This window comes from Triticum urartu, chromosome 2A, assembly GCF_056163025.1.
Source record: "Triticum urartu cultivar PI428250 chromosome 2A, HENAU_Tu73, whole genome shotgun sequence".
Lineage (NCBI taxonomy): Eukaryota > Viridiplantae > Streptophyta > Magnoliopsida > Poales > Poaceae > Triticum > Triticum urartu.
This window is the reverse complement of record NC_141874.1, coordinates 735,060,609-735,079,687: the sequence shown is the minus strand read 5'-3', so window position 1 is coordinate 735,079,687 and position 19,079 is coordinate 735,060,609.

Genomic DNA, 19,079 nt, shown 5'->3' with positions numbered 1-19,079 from the left:
ATTTTTTTCTCCCCGAACGTGAATATATAGAGTTGGAGTTCAGGTCGGTGGAGCACCAAGGGGGCCACGAGGCAGGGGGCGCGCCCAGGGGGCAAGCACGCCCCCACCCTCGTGGACAGGGTGTGGGCCCCCTGGTCTTGATTCTTTCACCAGTATTTTTTATAAATTCCAAAAATATTCTCCGTGAAGTTTCAGGTCATTCCGAGAACTTTTATTTCTGCACAAAAATAATACCATGGCAATTCTGCTGAAAACAACATCAGTCCGGGTTAGTTTCATTCAAATTATGCAAGTTAGAGTCCAAAACAAGAGCAAAAGTGTTTGGAAAGTAGATACGATGAAGACGTATCAGAGCACCATAAGGTAACTTTTCCTTCATTACAAATAGTATTCCGTGTAACCTATGCCTGAAACTAGTGTCGGGATAAAACACATAAATGAACTATGTAATACTTTGGTACTCAACATATTGTTTCCCAAAGGCAGGACTTCTCGGTTTTCGCTTCCTCTTGACTCATCCAAACTGAGTATATTAATCCAGAAAGATATCTAGAGTAGAGAATATCACATAGCGGGATTAGAAGACCCCTAATATAAGGTGAATGTACACAAATATGGTGCTTAAAAAATAAACCATAAGACATACGATTTATGTGCAAATAAAAAAACAACTGAGGGATACAGCGAGATTTTATTTTCATAAATATGCAAAGGCATCTGTACATGGGACCTGAAACAACCTAAACTGAAGTTCAAAAACCCTTCCAAACCCAGATGTTCATTTCTACCTATCCCTCCGTATCTTAAAAAAGACCACACCATACCATCAGACTAAGAAACTTGGTTTAGAAAAGTCCTTGACTTCTTTACTTAATATGAACATGATGCAACCTTGACTTAAATTAATTATTGGTTACATCTTATCTTAAAATATGTTTTTTCTCAAAGATGGTAATTTGATGTAGATAAAGAACACCAAAGCTAAGTTATGATTAAACTAAATTGAAGCTTTGAAAAATACAGAATGGGGATGTCGTGGGAACCAACTCCTCCTTTGTCGTGTCGGTGGTGGCGGGCATTCACTTTTGGTGCAAACACCAAGTGAAATAAGGTGTGAGTAATTTCTCTAGTTTTAAGGGCAAAAGGTAAATCTTTACCACATACTATATATACTAGACAATTAACACTCTCGTGCACCAAACTTGAACTATTTTTTTACATGTTCCATAGCTATTCAGTTTCCATAGACATCATTTATTGCTAAACTGAATGCATAGAATGACACGGTGACTGCTATCTTCTATAAGACTAGCCACAATGGGAGTAACTTCAGCAGTAACATCGAGTCTAACTCATCAAATTTGCTTATGTGGCAATGAGTTAATGAGGAGAGAGGTAGTAGTAGTAGTAACTTAGCTAGTTACTGTAACATCACATGTCTCAATGCAATATGAGTCTATAACATAATAAATGAAGCTTTGCATGTTACCACACTTATGTTACTACCCACTATGAAGGTAGTAACATAGTCTAGGGATATGTGTATGTTACTAGTGCATGTTACTCTCCATTGTGGCTAGTCTAAGCAAATTTGGAGCCAGTTTAGTCGTAATGACCTCACATCTTTCAAACTGCATTCCAAAAGAAATAACCCAACATAGTGTGCGTTATCTTTCTAGGATCCTTCCAAAGCTACTAATGGATTTGTGACGGTTGGGTATTGGTACTATGAGATGACACAAATGAACTCTTGTTCACGGCTGTTGCCGAGGGGAAGGGCCTCATGTGTGACACCGTCATGAGCCTGCCCATGCGTATAGCTGCACGTCAGCGCTGAGCAGCGGGGCCACCGCCACAGGGTATACCGGGGTCACGCTAGATGAGGTCGGCATCGGCGGCCGTTGACTGGCCCAAATCACTGGGAGCAGATTAGGTGGCTGAGCAGGTGGTGAAGGATAGGTGTATGCTAGCAGTGCTCCAAGGTAACACGCGACACTGGTGGTGTGGTCCGCAGCTGAGTTCATGTGTGTGTGTGTGGACTACGGCGGTGTGGAGGTGGCTGGAAAGTCAAAGAAATGGTTTTGAGACGGGAAGAGGACTCCCGAGAGATAAAGCAAAGCGGTGAGTGGACATGCATCTTTTGTTTTGGTTGGTTGGCTGGCTTTAGAAAAACCACTGGACAAAATACACCGAGAAGCTGCCTGCCGGGTATATCATGATGAGTGTATGTGTTTATGTATGAGCGTCTTTGTCTATACCATGTTTAAAAGATAAGCTACCCTCCTTTCATTCCACATAAATTCCTTAAGAAGCAGTAAAAATGTAAAAAAAGACATGTCAGGTATACCACGGTGAGTGTATGTGTGTATGTATGTATTGTGCGTCTGTACTGTGTTTAAAAGAGAAGTTCCTATCATCCCCCGTAAATACCTTAAGAGGCAGTAAAATGTTCAAAAGGCCTGCTATGTATACCACAATAAGTGTATGTGTGGATGTATGAGCGTCTGCGTTTGTAGTGTGTTTGAAAGAGAAGCTGCCCTCCCATCATCGTATGTAAATTGCTTAAGAGGTAGTAAGACTAGTAGAAAAGGGGGCAAAGGTCCAGGCCGGGTCAGCCCATTAGTCCCGGTTCAGTCCAGAACCGGGACCAATGGGGGCATTGGACACGGTTCGTGAGCCCAAGGGGCCGGCCGGGCCACGTGGGCCATTGGTCCCGGTTCGTCTGGACCTTTTGGTCCCGGTTGGTGGGACGAACCGGGACCAATGGGCCTCACTCCTGGCCCACCACCATTGGTCCCGGTTGGTGGCTTGAACCGGGACCAAAGGCTCCCCTTTAGTCCCGGTTCATGCCACCAACCGGGACCAATGAGGTGCATATATATACCTCCTCGCGTAAGAGCAGAGCACACTGCTCTGTTTTTTCTGGCCGAGGGGGAGAGGGCTTGGTGGTGCTCTAGCTCACCTCCTATGCACACAAGGTGTTCGATGGAATGCCTGAGCCACACTACTTAAGCTTTCTCCTCTCCAAGCTCCATTTTCCTCAATATTTGTCTAGATTTAGCGGTCCGTCACGCCCCGTCCCCGTCTTCACCGCCGTCGATCACCCGCGCCGAGCTCATCGCCGGCACCACCGTGGTGAGCCTCTTGTTCTTATCTTTTTTCTGAAAGAAAAAAATTTCTTACTTGTATGTTTACATAGATACTTGTATTATTTTCTTACTTTTATTATTGCATCTTATATAGTGCGATGGTTTTGGTACACTAGTAGAAAAAGGGTCAAACGTGAAGCACATTAGTGCCGGTTTGTATTTGAGCCGGCACTAATGTATACATTAGTGCCGGTTCCAACGGCTAGCCGGGCCGCTTTCATTAGTACCGGTTCGTGGCGAACCTTTAGCACCGATTCGTGCCACGAACCGGTACTAATGAGAGTGGTGGCAGGATGTTGTCAGACTGGGGCCCCTCCAGCCCCTTTAGTACTGGTTCTTGGCACGAACCGGTACTAAAGGTCGTCCTACATAAACCCTTCGTCCACCCGAGCTCGCTCTGTTCTTCCCCCTTCCCCTCTCCTCTCTGTTCTTCCCCTCTTCCTCTCGAGCTCATCACACATTTTTCCCAAAATTTGTCAAGATTTGAAGGCCCCCATCCATTCGAATGATCACAAAGATTAGCAACTTTGTCCTTTCATCTCTCATTGCTAGATTAGCTCTTGCAATGCTTTATATAGTGATTAATTTGTGAGTTTAGTAATTTGGGAGGATATATATATATATATGTGCTAGTATTTGATTTATATGCAATTTGAGGTCAAAAATAACACTTAGTTTGCATATGTAGGTGTGGTTTACTTAGTGCCTTCTAAATCTCCATCGTAGCCACCGTCGATCGCCCGCACCGTCCCGTCGCCGGCACCACCTTGTGGTAAGCCTCTTGTTCATGAAATTTTATATAAAAATTGATGTTTGTGTGATTTGGATATATAGTTACTCGTATAATTATCTTACATGTATGTTGTTTGTTATACATATAGTGCCATGGTTTTGATATCCGTCCCCGTCGGCCCTCGTCCTTGTTATGATTCGGATGTGGTATGTATATTCTCTTTTAAAACTAGTTGCATTTCGTGTTTATGACAAATTATGCCCATCAAGTTGACATAGAAATTTTTTCTAGGAGGTATGTGATCCGGAAATTCCAACCGACCCTATTGCCGAGAGGTTAAATTTAGTTGAAAGAGAAAACGAGTACTTGAAAGAAAAATTGAAAAGAATTGAGGGGGAGAAGATGGAATTGGAGTTGCATGTTGTCGATGTCGTCGATGATCACAAGATCAAGATGGAGAAAATGCGCTTGAAGATTAGAAAGATTAGAAAATATGCCATCGATAGTGAGGCTTGGTATCATTATGCTGTTGGATCCATTGTTACCTTAGTTGCGATCTTGATCGTATTTGTTGTTGCATTTAAATGCTTTAGCTAGAGAGTTATTTGTTTGTTGCATTTAAGTGTTGTATGAACTTTATGTATGAACTTGTATTAATTTGGTCTATTCGGTGTTGTGTAATGAAGATGAGCCGGCAATGGATGTACGATGACCGATGCTCTCCCAAGTTCGTTGAGGGCGTGCATACTTTTCTGCTTGCGGCTGAGGCAAACAAGCGGGTGGATGGTTTTATGCCTTGTCCATGTGCTCGCTGTAAGAATGGTCACAATTACTCTACGTCAAGAACCATTCATGTCCACCTGTTTAAGTCCGGTTTCATGCCCCATTATAATGTTTGGACCAAGCACGGAGAAAGAGGGGTTATGATGGAAGACAATGAAGAAGAAGAGGATGACGACAGCTATCCTGGCCATGGGTTCCCTGAATACGATGATACAACAATGGGGGAAGAAGCTGAGCCGGTAATGCGGGAAGAAGCTGAGCCGGCAATGCGGGAAGAAGCTGAAGAAGAGGCATCAGATGAGCCCGTTGATGATCTAGGTCGGGCCATTGCCGATGCAAAGAGAAACTGCGCAAGTGATTTGGAGAAGAAGAAGTTGCAGCGCATGTTAGAGGATCACAAAAAATTGTTGTACCCGAATTGCGTAGGTGACAAGAAAAAGCTGGGCACCACACTGGAATTGCTGCAATGGAAGGCAGAGAATGGTGTATCTGACAAGGGATTTGGAAAGTTGCTGGTAATGATAAAGGATATGCTTCCAAAGGACAACGAATTGCCCGAGAGTACGTACGAAGCAAAGAAGGCTGTCTGCCCTCTAGGGTTAGAGGTGCAGAAGATACATGCATGCCCTAATGATTGCATCCTCTACCGCGGTGAGTACGAGGATTTGAATGCTTGCCCGGTATGTGGTGCATTGCGCTATAAGATCAACCGCGATGACCCTGATGATGTCGAGGGCCGGCGCCCCAGGAAGAAGATGACCTGTACTTGCTGTCCCAGTTACCCTGGTGATGTCGAGGGCCGACACGTGAACAAACCAGGAGTTTCGCCAGCTGGTTGCAAGCACGTACCATGCATGACACCTCTATTGAAGATGACCTGTACTTGCTGTCCCAGTTACCATCTTCGAATATAATGACTTTCAAAGGGTACGAGATAAATGGCAATACATTTTACACGATCGCCCAAGATAAGAAGAGCACCAACCAAAACAGTGGTGTCCGCTTTGATGCAGAAACCAAGACGGGAAAGGAAACATATTATGGTTATATACAGGACATATGGGAACTTGACTATCGACGTGGTTTGAAGGTCCCTTTATTTCAGTGCAAATGGGTCAATATGACACGAGGCGGGGTAACGGAAGACCCGCAGTACGAAATGACAACAGTGGATCTCAACAATCTTGCGTATGCAGACGAACCATTCGTCCTAGCCAATGATATGGCACAGGTTTTCTATGTGAAGGACATGTCTACCAAGCCAAGAAAAAGAAAAGATAAGGAAGCGAATGCATCGTACGATGAGCCAAAGCGGCACATAGTTCTTTCTGGGAAGAGAAACATCGTGGGAGTGGATGACAAGACAGACAAGTCAGAAGATTATGAAAATTTTGATGAAATTGCTCCATTCACAGTGAATATTGACCCGAGCATCCCGTTAAATGATGAAGATTTTCCATGGTTACGGTGCAAAGGGACACACGCGAAGAAAAAGTTTCACACCCGAAGATCTGGGATGTGATCGGCTTCACTAGCTATCATCACTTTCTTCTGTGTTTCACACCCAGAAGGGAATCTCTGTAATAGTTAGGGTAGTTAATTATGTGTTTTGGCATTTGAAACGCGAAGAAATTTTATGTGCAAACAAATTCTTTCATGCCTTTACTGATTTTTAAAGTTAAGTTATTCACAAACTAGTGATTCACACTAATTTCAAATAATTCAAAATTTAAACTATTCAAATTTGAAAACTACGGGCACTAACAGAAAGTTTGTAATTTTTTGTACCTAAAGCAAAAATATTCACAAAGAAACTCTAAATACAAAAAAAACAACTCAAAAATAAATAAAGCAAAATAAAAACTAAAAAAAACCCGCCTACTAGGCTAGAGCGGCCTGCATACGACTAGAAACCCAACCCGTTGTTGGGCCAGGATGCAGGCCCGCAAAGGCCCAGTAGGCCCACGGGGCAGCACAGCACAGGTAGGCCCAGAAGGCCTGCATTTGAGAGGAGCTCGAAGGAGCAGCCGCGGCTGGGTTTATAAACCAGTGCAGCTGCCCTTCGCTAGGCGAGGTGGGACTAAACTTTGCGCCCCTCGCCTGGCAGCGCACCCCCCTTTAGTACCGGTTCGTGGCACCAACCGGTACTAAAGGGGGGCCTTTAGTACCGGTTGGAGCCACCAACCGGTACTAAAGGGGGTCGCTTCCCGCCGCTTGGCCTGGCCAAAACAGGCCTTTAGTACTGGTTGGTGGCTCCAACCGGTACTAAAGGTGTCCCCTATATAAGAAACACTTCGAAAATTTTTAGTTTCTCATCTCCCACTTCTCTCTGCCGCCGCCCCATCCCGTGTCGTCGCCGCCCCTGTCGCGCTGTCCCCGTCGACTCCGCGACGCCCCCGTCCTCGTCGCGTCGTCCCCGTCGACTCCGCGGCGCCCCCGTCGCCGGCCTGTCGCCGCACCGGCCCGTCGTCGTCCCGGTCGCCGCACCGGCCCATCGTCGATCCCCTTGCTTCGCCGTCACCGTCGCCTTTGGATCGACCTCGCCTCGCCATCGCCGTCGCCTCGACCTTGCCCGCGCACGCTGTGAGCCCCTCCCCCGGCCCCTCTCCTCCCTCCAATCGATCAAAGCCACACCGCGTGCCGGCGCCGACCGTAGCACACACACAGGCGCGCGCACACACACTACATGCACACACACACACACACTACACACACACACTACACGCGCACACACACACACAATTTTTCTGTTTTTAGCTTTTAGTTTTTTCTGTTTTTCTGTTTTTCATACAAAGTTTTAGATGAATTAATTAATTAGATTAGATTAATGTCAAATAGTATATAGAAATGTTAGTTATAATATATATATAATGTCAAATGTTATAGAAATGTTAGTTATATAGAAATGTTAGAAATTTTGGAAATGTTAGTTTTAGCTAGCTAGATGAATTAGATTAATTTCAAGTTGTTAGACGATGATCGATGTTTTTTTAGTTTCTTATATTTTTAGTTATAAAATTTAGAATTTGCATATATGAAATCATCACAATCCATCATTTAAAAAATGTTACTTTACTTTTGCGGCATATAGTATTTGTTGTCGACGATGCCCGGCCCGCATCCTCGCCGTCGACACGTCCGCGACGACGTCCAGCTGACCCATGTCCGGGACTGGGCTCCGCCGGGCTGGCACTGGGAGGTGCTACCTGGAGGGGCGCGCCGCTTGATGAGGAACCCGGCCCCGGGTCCCATCGTCGACCCTGATCTCATTTGGTGGCATTCGCGTGGGCCTGTTTCGGTGCGGAGGGAGCCGGCCCCGCCGGAGGTGGTACGTCGTCGTGTCAGGGAGGAGGACGAGCACGTCCATCGCTACATGGTTGCGTTAGAGGGCGGCAGGTTCTCTAATACCTGGCAGTTTCTTCAGGGATCTCACTTCAGCTATGATCCTGTGAGGGTTCCTTCTCTTTGGGTGTCCACCGCCTAGCCAGTGATGTACTATTCAATATTATATATTATTCGAGACGATGTATTCGAGATTAAATCTATTATTCGATACGATGTATTCGAGATTATATCTATTATTCGAGACGATGTATTCGAGATTATATCTATTATTCGAGATTATACTAAATTGTTTTATATTTCTTTTGGCATAGTTAAATAAAAGATATGGCGGACAATACCGACAGAGAGAGAGAACAGACCATGTTCGATATCATACGCAGGCCAGATGATGATCAGAATGAAGAAGATTTTGACGGCTCCGAATTTCTAAACAACACCGGAGAGGGTGATATGATATTCGATCGCGACGACCGAGAAGATGAAGTCATGAACTACGACGAACATGTTGATCCTGAAACAACAAACACCGGCGAGGTATATATATTTATATAAGCAGGAATCTGGTGATCATCGCATGTTTTAAATGAGTTGAAGATATATTAACGAATCGATCTTTCTTCTTTCAGCCATCCGGATCGAGCAAATCTTCAGGCAAAAGGACGAAACGAGGCCCAAACAAAAAGTTGAAGGAGGGCGTAAAGTACAATATCGAGGCATTCAAACCTAATGGCGAACCATTAGCGCCTAAGAAGATTGCGGACAAGTTCGTTCGTCGGTGCGGAGTTCTTGTGAAGGACCAACTCCCGATCTCCCTTCAAGAATGGAGAAAGCCAGCAAAGCCACGTCCAAACGTTACTTTTGTCGACGAGAATAAAAAAACTGCTTTGGGATACTCTCATGGAACATTTCACCCTACCAGATCATTTCACAGAAGCAGATGTGCAGAAAGTCAAGAACGCTGCTTTTAGGAAGATGGCGGTTGCATTCAAGAACCACAAGAGAACGACGTGGGAGAAGTACGTCAAGGGAGGAAGGAAGACTCCAGTATTCGAGGGGATACTAGAGAATCAAAGTGCTCATTGGGACGATTTCGTGAAATTCAAGGATTCAGAATTAGCTAAGGAACGGTCGAGAATAAACAAGAAGAATGCCGAAAAAAGGATAAGTTCCATAAGCTGGGGCCAGGTGGCTACGCGGTGGCAATGCCTAAGTGGGATAAGTCTGAGAAAGAGATGGAGGATGCAAGTGTCACTCCGGTTACTAAGAGCTGGCCCCCCAGGTGCAGGACTTGGTTCTATGCGCATGGGGGGAGTTGGACCCGAAGACAGGCAATGTTTCGATGAAGGCATGTCTGAACGGAGCCGACGATGCGCTACCTGTTGCAATAGAAGAGGCTCGATCGGGGGTGTTCCAGCCCGACAGAGAGAACGACGAGCTTACGCGTGCCCTGGGAAATCCTGACCGGGAAGAACATGAGGCAAGGGCGCTATTCCGTGGTATGAGGGGTTTTCGGACTGGAACGCCGACTACAGAACCCATGCGAGAAAGAAGATTGCGGAGGAGAAGAAGAGGAAGATGGAGGAGGAGCAGAGGAAGCGGGACTATGAACGCCTTCAAGGCCTAGAAGCAAGTCAAGCGGAATTGGCAGTTAAATTCCAGCGGCAGCAGGAGCAGATCGACTCACTTAGCCAGCAAAGGGGGGCTCAGCATCTGCAGCAGCTAGCGGATGATCCAGCATTGGATAGCACCACCCCATCCATGCCGAGAAGCAGCGTGGGTTCCGCCCCGGGCGACGCAGTGCTGGATAGATACCCCGTGGATGACATCACGGAGAACACTAACTGCGAGCTACACTTCAAAGTGAAGAACATATCCATGAAGGTGGCGGACGCTGTTGCTTTTTCAAATTCCCCCGAGGCAACCTTCCATTGCAACCCGACTCCAGCGGGCTATGCTCGTGTCTTGGTTGATGAGGTGGTGGACCCATATTCGGAGCTACAGCTTGACATTCCTGGAGGTGACGACGAGCACACATTGGGAGAGGCCATACATCATGTCATCCTATGGAGAAAGGATTGCATCATCTTTCGAAGGCCACCGACACCGCGTCACCCGACTCCTCGTCGAAGTCCGCCACCAAGTCAGCAGACTCCCGCTCCAAGTCCACCAATGCGTGAGGCCACTCCTCCTCCTCCAAGTCCGGCAAAGTGTCAGGCCACTCCTCCTCCAAGTCCGACACAGCGTCAGACGTCCACTCCTCCTCCAAGTCCGGCACAACCTCAGGCCACTCCTCCTCCAAGTCCGGCACAGCTTCAGGCCACACCTCCTCATCCAACTCAGCCCCGTCAGCCGTCTCCGCCGCCTCAACAATCGCAGAAGAGACACCCCGCAGCTATGGTGCGTAGCGGTACGAGTCGAGGTCATAGTACAGGAAGTACAGGCGGAGGCAAGCGATATAAATATGGTCCAAACCTCACTACTCCTCTTCCTGTGAGGGCTTACGACAGGACCGAGGAGCAAACCAATGCCATAGTGCGGGCAGAAGTCGACGCCCATTTTGGACCGAAACCGCCACCGCCGCCAAGGGAGAAAGTGCCTGTGGAAGTAGTTGACCACTTCATTTGTATGGCTCAACCACCAGCTCCTCAGCCTGTTGACACAGACTATGAGCGCCACATCAGGAAGTTACATCGACAACGTCTACAGAAGGAGGCGAGCTCGAGCTCGAGCAAACAACAAGCAGCTGTCAAAAAATGCGGGAAAACCGTTGCCCAGCTGGGAGAACAGGCGGCACAATCGATCCCCCCGCTTGTTGTGCCGCCAACAACACGTGACAGTACGCGCGCCCAATATTATTGTGGCCAAACAGTTTACGTTTCCGAGGTGGGCGATGTGGTAATAACACAGGAGCATATAATGCAGGCTGAAGAACTCAAGATCACTGTTGGACAACTCCTCGAGATCGAGGACATGCCTGTGATTACAGAGGAGGAAATAAAACGGAAATATGTCCGGAGCCAACCTTTGGTCGAGCCAGAAGATGTCAAGAAGCTCCCAACGAGAATGTATGAATTGCATCAATGGTACATGGACATTACCAAGAGATCCGATCGAGAGTCCCTCATGGTGTATGTCAAGACGGATCATTACTACCATGAGAAAGCTGTGGCCGTTGAGTATTCTGAACTGTTTCAGTTATACAATCAAGACGCACTCGACAAATCTATCGTCAGTTGCTATTGTCTGTAAGTGATTTCTTTCTATAATTTAAGTCTCAAGCTAGCTGTAGTGATCCTTTTGATCAATCATTACGTGTAATTATCCTCACTATATTCTTTTCTGTGGTATTATGCAGGATGAAGATGTATGAAATGAGAAAAGGTGGACGCTATGGCATTGGGTTCATTGACCCAAACACCGTTAATGAATACACATGGAAAATAAACAAGCATTATGAAAAAGAGGTAGAGGACAGCATGCTAGAGTTCTTGAAGCGCCTCAAATACAATGAAGATATACTACTTCCTTACAACTTCTAGTGAGTCACACTTTCTTGTACTACAAATTCTCTGTTTTTGCCTACTAGCTAGCTATATGTTTTTGCTTACATATGCCCGCTTAATTAAGACATGCAAACGTGTGTGCATGCAGATTTCACTGGATCTTGTGTATCATTAAAGTTAACGCCGGAACAGTTGAAATAATGGACTCGCTACTCAAAGCAAATAGTGACTATAACATCTTGTTTGGGATAGTCGATAGGTAATTTCAATCATTATTAACTATATATCTCAGCCTATTTAGTTCATCATTTCATGATATGAACTATTTAATAACCCCTTTATTCATTTTCTTTGTCGGCGGGCAGGGCTTGGGCAAGGTTCATCAGCGTCACGGAAGGCGAATGGAAACCACAGCTGAAATGGTTTCGACCCAAGGTAAGTAATTAAGTAGTACTAGCTAGCTAGCTAGCTGCCATCTCTTTAATTATCATGCTTGATTAATTATTATCTGATCAAATTAAATTCCATTCTCGTAATAATGGCCCTGAAGCAGGCGCAGGGGACTGATCTGTGTGCATTCTGCGTTTGCGAGAACATTCGCATGATGGCGTCCGAAAGGAGCAGATCTCAAAGACAGGAATGGGTACGCTTGTCAGAACACCATTCACAATTTTTACACCATTATCGATATCTAGTCACACAACTAATACACATGCATATTGATCTCCTTCTTAACAGTTCAAAGAGGTGCGGGACAAGCTCCTAGAAACGGAGCGCGTAGAAGCACTTCAAGAGAAAATAGCGGGATTTTTGCTCGACCAGGTCATAAATCCGAAGGGAGAATACTATTACCCGCTACCGTCCCCATCGACCAGGTCATGAACCACTTCCAATTGTCATCGTGCTCCGAAGGCACCAATTAGGCTAATGCCACTGGCTCCGAAGGCAACATGCATATGTAGGAGAAATTGTATATAGCTATACATGTGTGTATGTGTAAATTAATATGGTGGTTTGTGAGACATTGATGATATATATATATATATGATTGGTTCTACTAGAAATTCTATTTATATATATATATATGCATAACGTGTACAATGTGTAGTACCGTAAAATACCAGCAAATGAAAAAGAATTAAAATGGAAAACACAAAATTAAATGAAAAAGAAATCATAAAACCAAAAACCCCCCAAACATTTTAGTACCGGTTGGTGTTACCAACCGGTACTAAAGGGCTCCCGGCCCCCGGAGCTAGCTCGTGCCACGTGGTTTCCCTTTAGCACCGGTTCGTGCTGAACCGGTACTAAAGGGGGGGGGCCTTTAGTGCCGAAACTTTAGTGCCGGTTCCTAAACTGGCACTAAAGGGCCTTACGAACCGGTGCTATTGCCCAGTTCTGCACTAGTGGTATCCGCCCCCGTCGGCCCTCGTCCTGTCTATGATTCGGATGTGGTATATATATTATCTTTATAACTATTGGTTCAATTATTGTTTATGAAAATTATGCCGACCAATGTGACATAGATTTTATTTATGTAGGATGTATGTGAATCGGAAATTCCAACCGACCCTATTGTCGAGAGGTTAAATGTAGTTGAAGAAGAAAACAATTTGTTGAAGGAAAAAATAAAAAAAATTGAGGAGGAGAAGATGATATTGAAGTTGCATGTTGCGGATGTCGTCGATGATCACAAGATCAAGATGGATGCAAAACACCACAACACTGATGTAAGGACAGAAAAACTGTCGGGAGAAGGCTATTTAAAGGGCAGATAAACTGTCGAGACAGTAGTTCTCCCGGCAGATAGAACTGCCACGAGAACGGCTGCCGGGGATTACTTGTCCCGGCAGATAAACTTCTCCCGGCAGTTTTTCCGCCCTGGCCCATGTATTTGCCGGCAGTTTATATTCTCCCGGCAGATACCATTACCGGCAGTTCGACTGCCTGCATAAGCATGTTTAGCCGGTAGATATTATGCCGGCAAGTTGATTCCACTAGCAAAATGTTCTAGGCATCCATATTATGTAATATCGATCCATTATATATGTCTAAGCAATCAGTTAACATCACACAATTTATACCTTCCACTCAATCAAAGTAACATATAAGCTTCATTGAAAACCTTAAAACTTCATTCGTCCATATATAAGGAGGTTGTGCCACAAAAGGAGTACATATATGTTTGCCACACAACCAAAATAAAATAGTGCCACAAAAGGAGATGTACATATGTTTCTAGATGTGTGCCACACAACCAAAATGAGCTTAATAACCAACAAAATGAGCATATCAAGTCTCTAGGTTCAACAAACAAGACAAATGACATTATCACTCCACCAACTTAATTGTAGGTCTTCCAAATCTTCAGCAACTTGAAGGTCCTCCAAACCTTAGTGAACTTGTGTACCTTTGGGGAATCTGCATTAGATCAGAAGATGTTATTGCATTCAGAACTTTGGGAAATCTGCAATAGATCAGAAGATGTTATTGAATTCAGAACTTTGGGAAATCTGCAATAGATCAGAAAATGTTATTGCATTCAGAACTTAAGGAAGATGTTACAATAATCACATACAACCAGGGGCGAATCTACTAGGCATGCTTTAACAGGCTTAAGCCTGCCCTTCAACAAGAGTAATTTCTTTTTTAGTACCAAAGATTAGACCCCAACGCAGCAAAACTGCTGTTTCCCAGCCCATCTCAATGGCATAATTACAGTTGAGCCTACCCTACATTTACTCCATAGATTCGCCACTGCATACAACAGCCGCATATGTTCTATGTTCTGCAATATAGAGCAATAGTAACATATCTAGAGTAATTTCTACTATAGTAGAGAAAATGTCCATTTCTTATCATCTTAACAAGTAGCAAGTTAATCTTACTTCTCATCAAAATGTAGTGTGCAAAGTCTGTACAAATATTAATAGGAAGGTGTTACAACAATCACATACAACAGCCGCATGGCCACATACAACAGCGCATATGTTTTGAAACCTAGAGAAAACAGTAACATCTCTAGAGTAATCTCTTCTTTAGTAGAGACCATGTTCATTTTCTATCATCTTGACAGTAGCAAGCTTATCTTACTTCTCGTCCAAATATAGTGTGAAAAGTCTGTACAAATATTAACAGTAACCACTAGGTGTACCTATCTTGTACAGAGAAAGTGGTATAAGCAGGTTACATGCACAAAGTTACTGTACTAGCCAGCGAAAAAAAAGGAAAACTAAATTGAATCCTTATCAGCTTGAGGATTGTCACTACAAGATGACAGGAATTTTGAGAAGGAATTTTGACAGGCTTGCAAATATCTTAAGGAAATAATAATATAGAACTTCTCAAGATGACGAGGGTGTTACCACCAGAAAAACTTGAATGCTAGCACGTTATCATCAAATGACACTTCTAATAAGGCAAAGACACTAAAGATGTCCACAATTAGCTTTAATTTAAGAAACTGAATCATATTAACAATTCTAAGCTTTCAAAAGTGCAGAAGCAGAGTGGTAGTTATATATTAAGTTTCCGGCCAATACTAACAATGAATAAGCATGTGGTTCCAAACTCTGATTCATTGCCATAAGTAATTCATAAACATCTTATGGGAAAATACTTTGTTCCTCAAGCAAACTTCTTTCTCAAGATATACATTGGAATCTGCAACATGCAGAGACAGATAATGCCTGCCAGACATTTGATCTCAAAAGAACATCTTCCAAGAAGGAACTTATTACATTACCTTATGGAGTTATTCGTAAATGATATGGCTGTAAGGCTGGTGTTATTATCACCAAAGTATTATAATCCACCTCCATCTGAAAAAATAAAACAATGACAAGTAGCTTGCATTATATTCCTTGGTAGAATATATCAGTAAGCACATATTACATGGTTCTGTAGCTATGGCAATTTTTAGGTGTTTGTTGTAGCATTCTCTTTTATCAGGTTTAGTATTAGTTGGTCTAGAGTGTAAAAGAAGAAACGTATAGCTTTAATTCAAAACCATTGAGTAATAATATATACTAACAATATTCAGTGTACTACTCGAACCAGGATATAGGTTAACAACAATGTCAATAAATATATATTAACAGTGAGAGGCTTGTGAGAAGTCCCTAGATTTAGTTAGATGTTTAAATTTTAGGGACAAGATTGTTTGTAACAATTTCTAGGTAGAACCACCATAAGCCCTAGAGCTCCAGCCCTTTTTCCCAAAGCTTCTGTCACTCCATGATTCTATCCTTAAGCGAAGAAATGTGAGTGCTAAGCAGCAATGATGGAAGGAAATCTGAATTAGTGCTGATTTCTAACACTACCTGCATGTAACAAGTACTGCTACACTACCCAGGCGCCAAATTCAGAGCAACAGAGGTCAATGGGGGAAAACCAAGAGCATGCAGTTCACTAAAATAGTAAGGAGTTTTAAACCACATTGGGACAAACATAACTGGAATCTTTGACATATGTTTAGAAACAACTTGCAGCAGGATTAATGAAATTTGAAGGACATAGTAAATGCAGTTTAACACTTTTGTAGTGTAAGTAAAAATAAAGAACCTCAGTACAATCTGTGAAGAAACAGAAACTAAACTGACTATTAGTGTGCATCCTTTACTACTCTTGTTTTGTAAATACTCTGATATTAATATCTGAGATTTTAGTGATAACCAAACACCTAACTAAATAAAATTATAGTATCATGAAAAACGGTAGTATTCTCAAAATACTTAGAAAGTATGTATAGAACCTCAGTACAATCTATAATGTAAGTAATTTTAAAAATAGAATTGCAACTTGATGAATCTCTGAAGATTACATAAGCCATAGTTCTCATGCATCTTCTTTCATAGCTATTAGATGAGAAAAGAAAATTGTGTGCATTCAAGGGGTCATAAACGACTACATGAAACAGCAATGGAACCTTTCTTTTAGGTTAGACCAAAGGCAAGTCAGTATAGCATACAATCTACAAACTACAATTATCTGTATGGCGGGATGTTAAAAATGAACAGAACTGCATACATATACAGATCTTTCCTTTTCATATGCTACTTAGCTCGCACGGAAAACTACAGACTTTTTTCTCGGCAGTGAGGTTCTCACAGACAGAAATAAGGTGCAGTCCATGTATGTGAGAACATCCGATATGTGCAGCAAAGTATATACTTTTACATGTAGCTAAGATGGTATCGCTCGAAGCTGAGGAAGATACTCTAATCTCATATGTATAACATTACTTGACACCTAGACGTTGCCCTTGTTTTTCTCAAAAGAAAATTCACATATGCAATTCATATATGTAAGGCAAAACTGGAATAAGAACCAAACATCCACATGAAGGAAGCCCTTGCTTATTTCTAGCTAGCTCTGTACCCCAAAAGAACAAACCTGTATTTATGTATAGCAAAGTTGAATAAGAAAACAACTGCAGGTGCAAGGAAGTACTTACAAATATCTTAGTTTACTTCTAGCTAGCTTTCTGCCCAAAAGAAAAAACAAATTCATATCTATATCTGGAGCATAGCTCAATTAATTGAATCCATCTTAGGCAAAAGCAGCAGCATGGACACAGCCAAACTGCGAGTGTCTCCTGTCTCCTGCAACAGACAAAGCAAGCATTAGAGGCAAAGCAAATGCAAAAGGATAACCAACAGAAGAGAAAGCAAAAGGAACCCAAACACGGCCAAAACAACACAAGAACTATATTACTGGCTAGAAACTATAAACAAACAGAAGAATTCCCTCCCCAACCTAATTTCTACTTTGACGTTGCTATTACTAAAATGACCATATGTTCCAGGTCAGACAAGATACCAGGCACAGCAACTATTAGTAAAACATGCAGCTGAAAATAGCACTTTGTAAGGCTGACGGTTCCAGATATATTCTTCCATTCGAGTGCTCTGCTATTTTCTTCAAACCAGAGGAAGAACATTTGGCATATGAGCTCATGTGGTGTCATTAATCATTGAAAATTTTAAATGGTATTACCTGTAATTTGAACACCAACATCTGTTGACCTGTGATTCTGCAAGGCACACGCATAAGTAAATGTAAGCATAAGTTTCTCACAAGTGTGTCAACTATTGATTATTGCTACGTTAATAGAAAAACTGAAAAGAATCAAGAGAACGGGAAGCACCAGGGGCAATACCTTAGGCTCGAAGTACAAGAGGGGGAGGCCGTAGAAGCACGAACTGGGGAGCACGGACAAAGGATGATGGGCGAGCACAACGTCGAGGTGGACCAGCGGCGGAGGAGCAAGCACCGGAGTAGGACGACCAGGAGGGCCGGCGGCGCCAAACCCTAGCCCGGCGCATGCCTCATCTCGCAGTTCGGGAGAGATGCCAAGTAGATGGTGCTACGAGAGGAGAATGCGTGGATGGATAGACCAAATTTGGGCGGCGCTGGGAATGAAGCGAACGGCGGACGAGATCTGAGGATACTTGACAGGGGCGAAGGGCTCGGCGACGGGGCCGGCCGGCGGGGAATTAGATCCGTGTTAGTTGGTGCTCGGCGACGCTACGGTGGGGTGCTGGGGGCGACGCCGGCAATGGTCGGAGTGGCGGTGGTTGCAGGGTGGCGGCGAGGGCACATCGCGGTTGGGGGCGGCGGCGAGGGCACAATAGACTCGATTTGGGGGCAATTTGGAAGAAGAGTCGGGGAGATTGGGGCCGAGTCTATACTTCCTTCGGTGCCAAAAATTTTGCCTCTCGCGGGCCTACCCTCGCTAGCGCGCGCCTTGGCCCAATATTATTTCGGTCTCCCGCTGAAATACTACAGTCCCCGGCAGCTAATGGGCCATGGTTTGGTTGTCCCGGCAGATAGTGCGCCCTTTAATGTGGACGTGATTACCGGCAGTTTATGCGCCCTTGTTCGCCAAGTTCTACCGGTAGTTTTTCTGCCCTAAAGTACTTCTACCGGCAGTAACAAGCTTTCCGGCAGATCTTTTGCCCTTATTCACATACTTCTTCCGGCAGTTAATTGCCCCCAATTAAGTGTTGTGGTGTAGTGTGGTGTGGTCCGCAGCTGAGTTCATGTGTGTGTGTGTGGACTACGGCGGTGTGGAGGTGGCTGGAAAGTCAAAGAAATGGTTTTGAGACGGGAAGAGGACTCCCGAGAGATAAAGCAAAGCGGTGAGTGGACATGCATCTTTTGTTTTGGTTGGTTGGCTGGCTTTAGAAAAACCACTGGACAAAATACACCGAGAAGCTGCCTGCCGGGTATATCACGATGAGTGTATGTGTTTATGTATGAGCGTCTTTGTTTAAAAGAGAAGCTACCCTCCTTTCATTCCACATAAATTCCTTAAGAAGCAGTAAAAATGTAAAAAAAGACATGTCAGGTATACCACGGTGAGTGTATGTGTGTATGTATGTATTGTGCGTCTGTATTGTGTTTAAAAGAAAAGTTCCTATCATCCCCCGTAAATACCTTAAGAGGCAGTAAAATGTTCAGAAGGCCTGCTATGTATACCACAATAAGTGTATGTGTGGATGTATGAGCGTTTGCGTTTATAGTGTGTTTGAAAGAGAAGCTGCCCTCCCATCATCCTATGTA